The sequence below is a fragment of the Cebus imitator genome, unplaced genomic scaffold (assembly GCF_001604975.1).
Source record: "Cebus imitator isolate Cc_AM_T3 unplaced genomic scaffold, Cebus_imitator-1.0 Scaffold52, whole genome shotgun sequence".
Lineage (NCBI taxonomy): Eukaryota > Metazoa > Chordata > Mammalia > Primates > Cebidae > Cebus > Cebus imitator.
In genome coordinates, this window is record NW_016107367.1 from 369058 (window position 1) to 379194 (window position 10137).

Below are 10137 nucleotides of genomic sequence, written 5' to 3' on the forward strand. Positions count from 1 at the left end.
GACCAGGATGGTCTCGATCTCTTGACCTCGTGATCCACCCGCCTCGGCCTCCCACAGTGCTGGGATTACAGGCTTGAGCCACCGCGCCCGGCAGGGTTGTTGTTTTTTTGAGATGGATTCTTGCTCTGTCACCCAGGCTGGAGTGCAGTGGCGCCATTTTGGCTCACTGCAACCTCTGCCTCTTGGGTTCAAGCAATTCTCCTGCGTCAGTCTCCTGAGTAGCTGGGATTACAGACCTGAGCCACCACACCTGACTAAGTTTTGTATTTTTAGTAAAGATGAAAACCATGTTGGCCAGGCTGGTCTCGAACCCCTGACCTCAGGTGATCCGCCCACCTGGGCCTCCCAAAGTACCTTTTGTTTATTTTGAATAATGATGCTCCGAACATTAATGTACAAGTTTTTGTGGGATATATGTTTTCATTTCCGTCGAGTACATACCTTAGAGTAGAATTGCTAGGTCATGTGGAGCATCCCGAGGAACTGCCAGGTTGTTTCCTACAGCAGTCTGCATCTGCATCCCCACCAACAGCCCACAGGGTTTCCAGTATCTCCACATCCTTGCCAACACTTGTTATTTTCTGATTTTTAAAATTCTAGCTATTGTAGTGGTATGAAGTCGTTTCTCATTGTGGTTTGGATTTGCTTTTCCCTAATAGTGAATGTTGTTGAGCATCTTTACGTGTGTTCATTTGCCATTTGTATATCTTCTTTGGAGAAGTGTCTATTCAAATTATTTACCCATTTAAAAAATTGTGTTGTCTTTTTGTTGAATTTAAGAGTTCTTTGTATATTCTGGATAGAAGCCCCATATTGGACTGTGATTTGCAAGTACTTTCTCCCATTTTGTGGGTTGTCATTTCGCTGTCTTAATGGTACCCTTTGAAGCACAGATGTTCTCAGTTTCGATAAAGTCTAATTTAACTTTTTTTTTTTAAAGCTGATTTATTATAAGTCCCCAAGAGGGCTTTATTTTTTCTTTTCAACATCTTGTTCTTCAGCTTCCTGGGCTCTTTTTACCCATAGGCCGACAAGCCGGGTGTTGGCACAGGCCATGTGGAGGCTAGCAAAGGCCTTGAAATTCTCCTCAGCAATGACTTGGATTTTCTCCTGTAGACATTTGGGATGGGCATGACCAGCTCTGTCAGCTGGGTGGCCGGTTTCAGTTCTTCAGCAGAACCGTCTCCCTCCTTGGGGGCCGAGGGTCTGGGGAAGAGGATGCGTTGGAAGTGGTACTCCTCCCTCAGCCGCTGCACCTTGGCCTGCAGGGACTCGCTCCGTGGACTCATTCCCACTCCTTGGATCCACAGAGACCCCAATGGTCCAGGCCACCTTCTTGTGAACGCCAGCCACCGAGTTCCCTCAGGCTGCAGCCGCAGCCAGCGCGCACCCTGGTGTGATACCGACTGTGCTGCATGATGGGCAGGATGGGAATCGACGCAGTGTGCTCGGCAGTGCGGGGGTGCCTTGGTTTCCTGGGCCTTGCATCTGCGGATCTTCCGGGCCGGCTGGGTCAACCATGTGGCCGTGCGCCAGCTGCCAGACCTTGTGGAAGTGGGGCTTCCATGCCATTCCGGCCGGGCGTCATGGCTGCCTAGGGCCCTCCTGCGCAGGAAAACAAAGTCAACTAATTTTTGTTGTTGTTGCTATGGTGTCATATCTAGCAAATGCAAGGTCACAAAGTTTCCTACCTGTGTTTTCTTCTAAGAGTTTTTTAGTTTTGACATTTACGTTTAGTTCTTTGATCAAGTTTGAGTTAATTTTTGATATGAGGTAGAGGGGTTATATTCATTCTTTTTTGCGTGTAGATATCCAGTTGTTCCAGTGATGTTATTCTTTCCCCCATCGAATGGTCTTGAAATCCTTGTCCGAATCAGTTGACTGTAAATGTATGAGTTTCTTTCTGGACTCTCAGTTGTATTCCATTAATGTATGTGTCTGTTCTTGGCCGGGCGCCATGGCTCAAACCTGTAATCCCAGCACTTTGGGAAGCAAAGGCAGGCGGATCACAAGGTCAAGAGATCGAGACAATCCTGGCCAACATGGTGAAACCTCGTTTCTACTTAAAATACAAAAATTATCTGGGCGTGGTGGTGCACACCTGTAGTACCAGCTACTCGGAAGGCTGAGGCAGGACAATTGCTTGAACCTGGGAGGCGGAGTTTGCAGTGAGCTGAGATCACGCCACTGCACTCTAGTCAGGAGACAGAGAGAGACTCCATCTCGAAAATAATTTAATTAAATTAAAATTTAAAAAGTGTTATAGTTTTCAGAGTGAGAGTTGTTTGGTGTTCTTTTTAATTGGAGTAAAAATATATAAAATAAAATTTGCCTCTTTAACTATTTTTGGTTTTTGAGACGGAATTTTTGTTCCTGTTGCCCAGGCTGAAGTATAGTGGCTTGATGTCAGCTCACTGCAACTTCTGCCTCTGAGGTTCAAGCGATTCTGCTGCTTCAGTCCCCCGAGTAGCTGGGATTACAAGCACCGCCATCATGCCCAGCTAATTTTTATATTTTTAGTAGAGACGGGGTTTCACCATGCTGGCCAGGCTGGTCTCGAACTCCTGACCTCAGGCGATCCAGCTGTCTCAGCCTCCCAAAGTGTTGGGATTACAGGCGTGAGCCACCACGCCTGGCCAATCATCTTACTTATTTCTGTTAATGTCAGTAGTAATGTCCCTTCTTTTATTTCTGTCCTAGCAATTTGAGTTGCCACTTTTCTTGGTCAATCTCAGAAATGGCTACAATTGTACATTTTATGTTACATATGTTGTATATATTTTACCAGAGTAAAAGATAGCTTGTAATTCCAGTACTTTGGGAGGCTCAGGTGGGCGAATTGCTTGAGTTCGAGACCAGCCTGGGCAACATACTGGGCCCCCTCTCTACAAAAAAAACAGAAAAATTAGCTGGACGTGGTTGTGCTCACCTGTAGTCTCAGCTACTCAGGAGACTGAGGTGGGAGGATTGCTTGAGCCCAGGAGGTGGAGTTTACAATAAGCCAAGATCAGGAGCTGCACTCCAGCCTGGGTGACAGAGTGAGACTGTGTTTCTAAAAACAGAAAGTAATTGGCTGGGCATGGTGGCTCACACCTGTAGTCCCAGAACTTTGGGAGGCCAAGGCAGCCTGACCAACGTAGAGAAACCTCATCTCTACTAAAAATTAGCCGGGTGTGGTGGCACGCACCAGTAGTCCCAGCTACTCAGGAGGCTGAGTCAGGAGAATCGCTTGAACCTGGGAGGCGGAAGTTGCAGTGAGATCTCGCCATTGCACTCCAGCCTGGGCAACAAGAGCGAAACTCTGTCTCAAAATAAATAAGTAAAAAGTAATTGTGAGTAAGTGTACTTGCTGCTTGGGAGGCTGAAATGGGAGGATTGCTTGTAGCTGGGGAGGTCGAAGCTGCAGTGAGCTGTGATTGTGCCACTGCACCCCAGCCTGGGTGGCAGAGCGGCACTCTGCCTAAAAGGAAAAAGAAAGTGTGCTCATGATAAAATAAATTCAGACAGTACAAGAAGTAGGTATGCTATGAAAAGTGAAAGTCTCCTTCCTCCTAGTTATTATACTTGTCTTCCTTTTTTATTTTAAAGCATATTCTAGACTTGTTCCATTAAAATTGAATGTTAATTTGATTTTTTTAAACATTAAAAAATGATTTCGATTAGTCTAAAAGTCTAAGATGCCTGGGCGTGGTGGCTCATGCCTGTAATCCCAGCACTTGGGGAGGCAGAGGCGGGCAGGGCAGATTGCTTGAGTCTAGCCTGGGCGACATGGCAAAACCCTGTCTCTACAAAAAACACAAAAAATTAGCTGGATGTGGTGGTGTGGGCCTGTGTCCTAGCTACTCAGGAGGCTGAGGCAGGAGAATGCTTGAGGGTGGGAGGTCGAGGCTGCAGTGAACTATGATTGCACCAGTGTACTCCAGCCTGGGCAACAGAGCCAGAGCTTTTATCTCAGTAAATAAATAAGTAAATAGGTGGAGTGCAGTGGCTCACACCTGTAATCCCAGCACTTTGGGAGGCCTAGGCAGGTGGATCACAGGTCAGGAGTTCAGGACCAGCCTGGCCAAGATGGCGAAACCCCGTCTCTACTAAAAACTACAAAAATGAGCCGGGTGTGGTGGCAGGTGCCTATAATCCCAGCTACTCTGGAGGCTGAGGCAGGAGAATGGCTTGAACCCTTGCGGCAGAGGGTGTAGTGTGCTGAGATCACGCCACTGCACTCTAGCCTATGTGACAGAGTGAGACTCCGTCTCAATAAATAAAATAAAATAAGTCAAGATTTTAAATGAGAAATTAATGTTGAAATATGGTTATTGTGTGCATCAAGGATTGTAATTTTTGTCTTTGGCTATTTTTTTATTGTTTATATTACTATACATGCTATTGAATTACATGTGCATTCCCAGAATAAAACATGCTTAGCTAGCTATGGCATTTCATTCGCTACCTGCACAGTTGAGCCTGTTGTACACATGATTATTTTAGTTATTTTTTTTAAAACCTATAATCCTAAATGAGGAGTAGTCTATAGACAAACTGTTATTTTAACTTTTTTTTTTTCTTGAGATGGAGTCTTGCTCTATTGCCAGGCTGGACTGCATTGGCGCGATCTCGGCTCACTGCAACCACCGCCTCCCAGGTTCAAGTGATTCTCCTGCCTCAGCCTCCCGAGTAGCTGGGACTACAGGCACATGCCACCACACCCAGCTAATTTTTGTATTTTTAGTAGAGATGGGGTTTCACCATGTTGGTCAGGCTGGTGTCGAACTTCTGACCCTTGTGATCAGCCTGCCTTGGCCTCCCAAAGTTCTGGGATTACAGGCGTGAGCCACCGTGTCCTGTCAGTTTTAACAGTTGTGTGTTATCTGTGGAATATTTTGGTGTCAGAGTTGTGGTAGAGTTTTAGGAAAAATTATGAAGCATTCAGTCTTGTGTTCAATAATTTTTTATTTTATTGTGTTACTAGTTTTTGTGACAGAAACGCAGTGGCATGATCACGGCTGACTGCAGCCCTGACCTCCCGGGCTCAGGTGATCCTCCCACCTCAGCATCTGGAGTAGCTGGGACTTTGGGTGTGCACTACCACACTAGGCTAATTTTTGTATTTTGGTACAGACGAGGTTTTGCCATGTTGCCCAGTTTGGTTTCAAACTCCTGAGTTCAGTGATCCTCCTGCCTTGGCCTTCTGGAGTGCTGGTGTGTTGCAAGTGTGAGCCACTATGCCTGGCCTAATTTTTAATATTTTGTAGAGATGAGGTTTTACTGTGTCGCCCAGGCTGGTCTCAAATTCCTGGGCTCAAGTGATTCTCCTGCCTTGGCCTCCCAAAGTGCTGGAATTACAGGTGTGACCCGCCATACCTGACGCCTGAAAAATATTTTAGAGAGTGAAGTTATAAAGTATTCATTTATAAAACCACCTGAATACAATGTTTTCTAGTGGGAGATATTCTTGAACTTCTAAATACGTTCCAAAGTTAATAGTCTGTAATAGTTAGGCTTTTTTGTTGATTTTGTAATTAGTCTCTTAGAAACACTATCCATTTAATCAATAATTTCTGGCTTATAAGCACAAAGTTGTAAGTTTGGTGTAAGCATTGAAAACCAATAAAAACACTTATAATTTATGGTAATATTTCAGTCACTGAGACCAGAGTCCTGTGTCTGGACCCATAGGGGAGGCAGTTGGATTCAGCACTGCCTTTGTGGGAGAGGAAGGGACTGAGGGGTTGCTCCTCTCTGTCTGGCTTCTTTCTTGCTTCTGGGTCACGCTCAGCTGCCCCTGTGTTAGGTTCACATCAAGTCCTTGATGATTTGCTAGAGTTTTTTCATGGGACGTGGGAATACATAAGTGTTTGTTGTATGTAGTATATGTACATGTTACATACACGCACCCATGTGTGATTATGCAGTGTTAATTTTTCCCCCATGTGGATTGAGGTTGGCAGACTTTCCAAGCTGCTGAATGTCTAACAGTGTCTTACTGTGCCTGGTTCACTCTTGGTTTGCGTTGCTGAGTGGGAGCTAGGGGGCTGAAGGATCTTGAGGGACACGCCGCTCCCTGGTGGCGCCGCTGAGGAGGTCGGGCAGGTGGCTGTAACACCAGCGAAGACACTAACTGGAATTCCTCAGTGTTCTGCTCACTGATGTGTCTATTTCCTCAGCATCAGTTCTCTCTGCACCTGGAACTTTTCCTTCCAATTATTTCTCTTCTAAGATTGTTAATCCTCAGTTGTCCATTTTGCCATGGATTATTTTAAAAACTTCCCTAAAAATAGTATACAATTCATTGCTAGTTGGCCCTATTGAAGGGTGATCATTTTGAATACTGCTAGATCCTTAGTTGATGAGATTTTGTAGCTTTTCTCCAACAGCATTTTAATAATAATTGTCTTGTAATATAAGTAAAACTTCATTTAATATTAAGGAAAGAAACTAAAAATATAGGTTATCCTGAATTAGTATCCATTTCATAGTCCCCTCTACATCCCTTTCCTTTCTTTTATTTTGAGACGGAGTCTTGTTCTGTCACCCAGGCTGGAGTACAGTGGCACGATCACAGCTCACTGCAGTCGCTGCCTCCTGGGTTCAAGGGGTTCTCCTGCCTCAGCCTCCCAAGTAGCTGGAATTACAGATATGCATCACCACACTTGGCTAAGTTTGTATTTTAGTAGAGACGGGGTTTCACTATGTTGGTCAGGTTGGTCTTGAACTCCCAACCTCAGATGATCCACCGCCTCAGCCTCCCAAAGTGCTGGCATTACAGGCATGAGCCCCCATACCTGGCCTCTACATCCCTTTTCTTCCAGTTTTTTCCCTGCTGTGGTAATTTCTGTTGTTGATTGTATTGCAAGTTTAATGATGCTTAAACTACTGTATTTGTAATTTGAGAGAAATATTCTCAGTAAAATGAACTTTAAATGTTTTCATTTTTCCTGTTTTTAAAATGTATATTTTTTTAAATGAGATAAGGTCTCACTATTTTGCCCAGGTTGGTCTCCAACTCCTGGCCTCAAGTGAGCCTCTCACCTTGGTCTCCCAAAATGCTGGGATTGCAGATGTGAGCCATCATGCCTGGCCTTAAATGTTTTTATTTTTATTTTTATTTTATTTTATTTTATTTTGAGACGGAGTTTCACTCATGTTACCCAGGCTGGAGTGCAATGGCGCGTTCTCGGCTCACCGCAACCTCCGCCTCCTGGGTTCAGGCAATTCTCCTGTCTCAGCCTCCTGAGTAGCTGGGATTACAGGCACGCACCACCATGCCCAGCTAATTTTTTGTATTTTTAGTAGAGACGGGGTTTCAGCATGTTGACCAGGATGGTCTCGATCTCTTGACCTCGTGATCCACCCGCCTCGGCCTCCCAAAGTGCTGGGATTACAGGCTTGAGCCACCGCTCCTGGCCACTAAATGTTTTTAAAAATAAAGTTTGGGCCAGGCGTGGTGGCTCATGCCACGCAGTACTTTGGGAGGCCAAGGTGGGCAGATCACAAAGTCAGGAGTTCAAGACCAGCCAGGCAAATGTGGTGAAATCCTGTTTCTACTAAAAATACAAAAATTAGCCGGGTGTGGTGGCACGCACCTCTAATTCTAGCTACTCAGGAGGCTGAGGCAGGAGAATCAGCTGAACCTGGGAGGCAGAGGTTGCGGTGAGCCGAGACTGCACCACTCTATTCTGGCCTGGGTGTCAGAGCGAGACTCCGTCTCAAAAAAATTAAAATAAATGTTTGGTGTGGAGAATTTTAACTTTCTCATTTTCCTAAAGCGTTCTCCAGTACCACATATGAAAAGAAGACTCGGATAAACTTTTTAACAGTGAGAGAAATCGCCATGATAGACCTTTTAAAAGTTCAGTCCTACATGCCTGTATCAGATGCAGGAGATGGAGACAGATACGGTATGCTGAATACTGAAGCTGTTTACCATGGCAGCTTTGCACAATCTGTACAGAAGTTTTACCAGTTCATAAAACTGCTTTATGACCCTGAAGGAATGCCAGAAATAAAACAAACACACCCACAGCAAATACACCAGATGTGGGGCTGATTTCCCTGCCACGATGCACTTCCAGTGAGGAAACTGCTGTGTGGTTTGGGGCAGGAGCTTGGAGTGATTTGGATTCAGTCTTCCTGTTTTGAGTATTTGTAAAAGGAAACTAATTTTCCAAAACTTCTAGCTAGTAACCCATGTCACTCAGCCATCCTCTATTTAAATATTATTGAAAATGGTGATGAGCTCATGTCTGAAAATGTCCTTCTTCCTTTTTTGGAGTGTCTTGAGTTTTTCATATGGTGATAATCTTATTTGTATAATGAGTATTAATAAAAGTGATAGTAATTGGTAATATATCTTATTCAAATTTCAACATTTTAAATTTCAAATACATTTAGAAGTAGAGAGTATAGAACAATGAACCCCCAATTCCAACAGTTATTAGCTCAGAGTCAGTTGTATTTTGCTTTTATCCCTTTTCCCCAAAAAGGATTATTTTAGGAAAATCCCAGAAATCTGTCATCTCATTTGTAAATATTTCAGTATGTGCCTCAAGAAGATGAGGGCTTTCTTTAAAAACATAGCCATAATAATATGACATTGAAAAAAATAAGAGTAATTTCTCAATATCAAAAAATAGTCATTGTTTAAATTTCCTTTCAAAAAAAAAATTGAGGCCGGGTGCGGTGGCTCACACCTGTAATCCTAGCACTTTGGGAGGCCGAGGCGGGTGGATCATGAGGTCAAGAGATCAAGACCATCCTGGTCAACATGGTGAAACCTCGTCTTTACTAAAAATACAAAAAATTAGCTGGGCATGGTGGTGCGTGCCTGTAATCCCAACTACTCAGGAGGCTGAGGCAGGAGAATTGCCTGAACCCAGGAGGCGGAGGTTGCGGTGAGCTGAGATCGTGCCATTGCACTCCAGCCTGCGTAACACGAGCGAAACTCCGTCTCAATAAATAAATAAATAAATAAATAAAATAAAATAAAAAATATAAAATAAGATAAAATAAAATAAAATAAATTAAATAAAATAACATAAATAAAAGTTGGATTTGTGGCTGGGTACAGTGGCTCACACCTGTAATCCCAGCACTTTGGGAGGCTGAGGCAGGTGGATCACTGGAGGTCAGGAGTTCGTGACCAGCCTGGCTAACATGTCAAAAGTCTGTCTCTACTAAAATATAAAAATTACCCAGGCACAGTGGCACATGCCTGTAATCCCAGCTACTGGAGAGGCTGAGGCAGGAGAACTGCTTGAACCCGGGAGGTGGAGGTTGCAGTGAGCCGAGTTCGCACCACTGAACTCTAGACTGGGTAACAGAGTGAGACTCCGTCTCAAAAAAAAAAAAAGTGGGTTTGTTTTACAGGAACCTGCCCATGGCATTTGGATTTTATACCTCCTCAGTCTCTTTAAAATCTGTAGATTTTTCTCCCTCCATTTTTTTCTCTGTTTTCAGTTTATTTGTGGAAGAATCGGGGCATTTGTCCTGTCCTGTTCAAAAGTTTTAACTGGTTTCTAGTGTTTTCCTAGCTGGACAAATTTGGCATTTGACAAATCATTCCCATACTACGGGCCCAGTGTATTTTGTGGGAAACAAACTACTTGGGGATTAACTTGGTGTTAAAAAAAAAAAATAGGCATTTCTGATTTCATTTTAGGTGTTGCAATGGTAAGGTACGTTACAGTCAGCACTTGGCGAGGCCTGAGGCCTAAGGCCCAAGAGTGCGCCCATGCCGGGGTGCAGGGAGGCCAAGAGGTGTGTTATTGCCTCCCTTCTCCTTGGTCCTTGTGGGTGGGCATGAGAGGCTGGATCTGACTGACTTGTTACTCTGAGACAGCAGAGGAGGACAAGGAGAAGTGAACGAAATATGTGTTGCTTCTCCAGGCCTTCATGTCAGAAATACCTTCCACTGCCCTGAGGACAGAAGGCTGGCTGCTGGCTGGTGCTCTCGGCTCCCTGTGCGGCTTGCCGGCTGAGGACGCTCTGGGCTTGGAGCATTTTCCTTAAGATGAATGAATGAAGGCAGATCTTATGGTAACATGATAGTTGTTCACTGGAGGCACTTTGGAGTTGACATAAATGAGGACTCCACTTTTTAAAATGTGATCTTAAGCTTTTTGATTTTTTTTTTTTTTTTTT

The 10137-nt window shown here is 44.3% G+C and overlaps 1 protein-coding gene and 1 pseudogene across 6 annotated transcripts in view; one reads left to right on the top strand and one right to left on the bottom strand.

Moving 5' to 3' along the window:
• Positions 1 to 10137, top strand: part of CDC42BPB (CDC42 binding protein kinase beta) — a 115228-nt gene that overhangs the window by 13865 nt on the left and 91226 nt on the right. The gene's annotated exons all lie outside the window — the stretch shown is intronic.
• On the bottom strand, positions 490 to 1588 carry LOC108304020 (annotated as a pseudogene).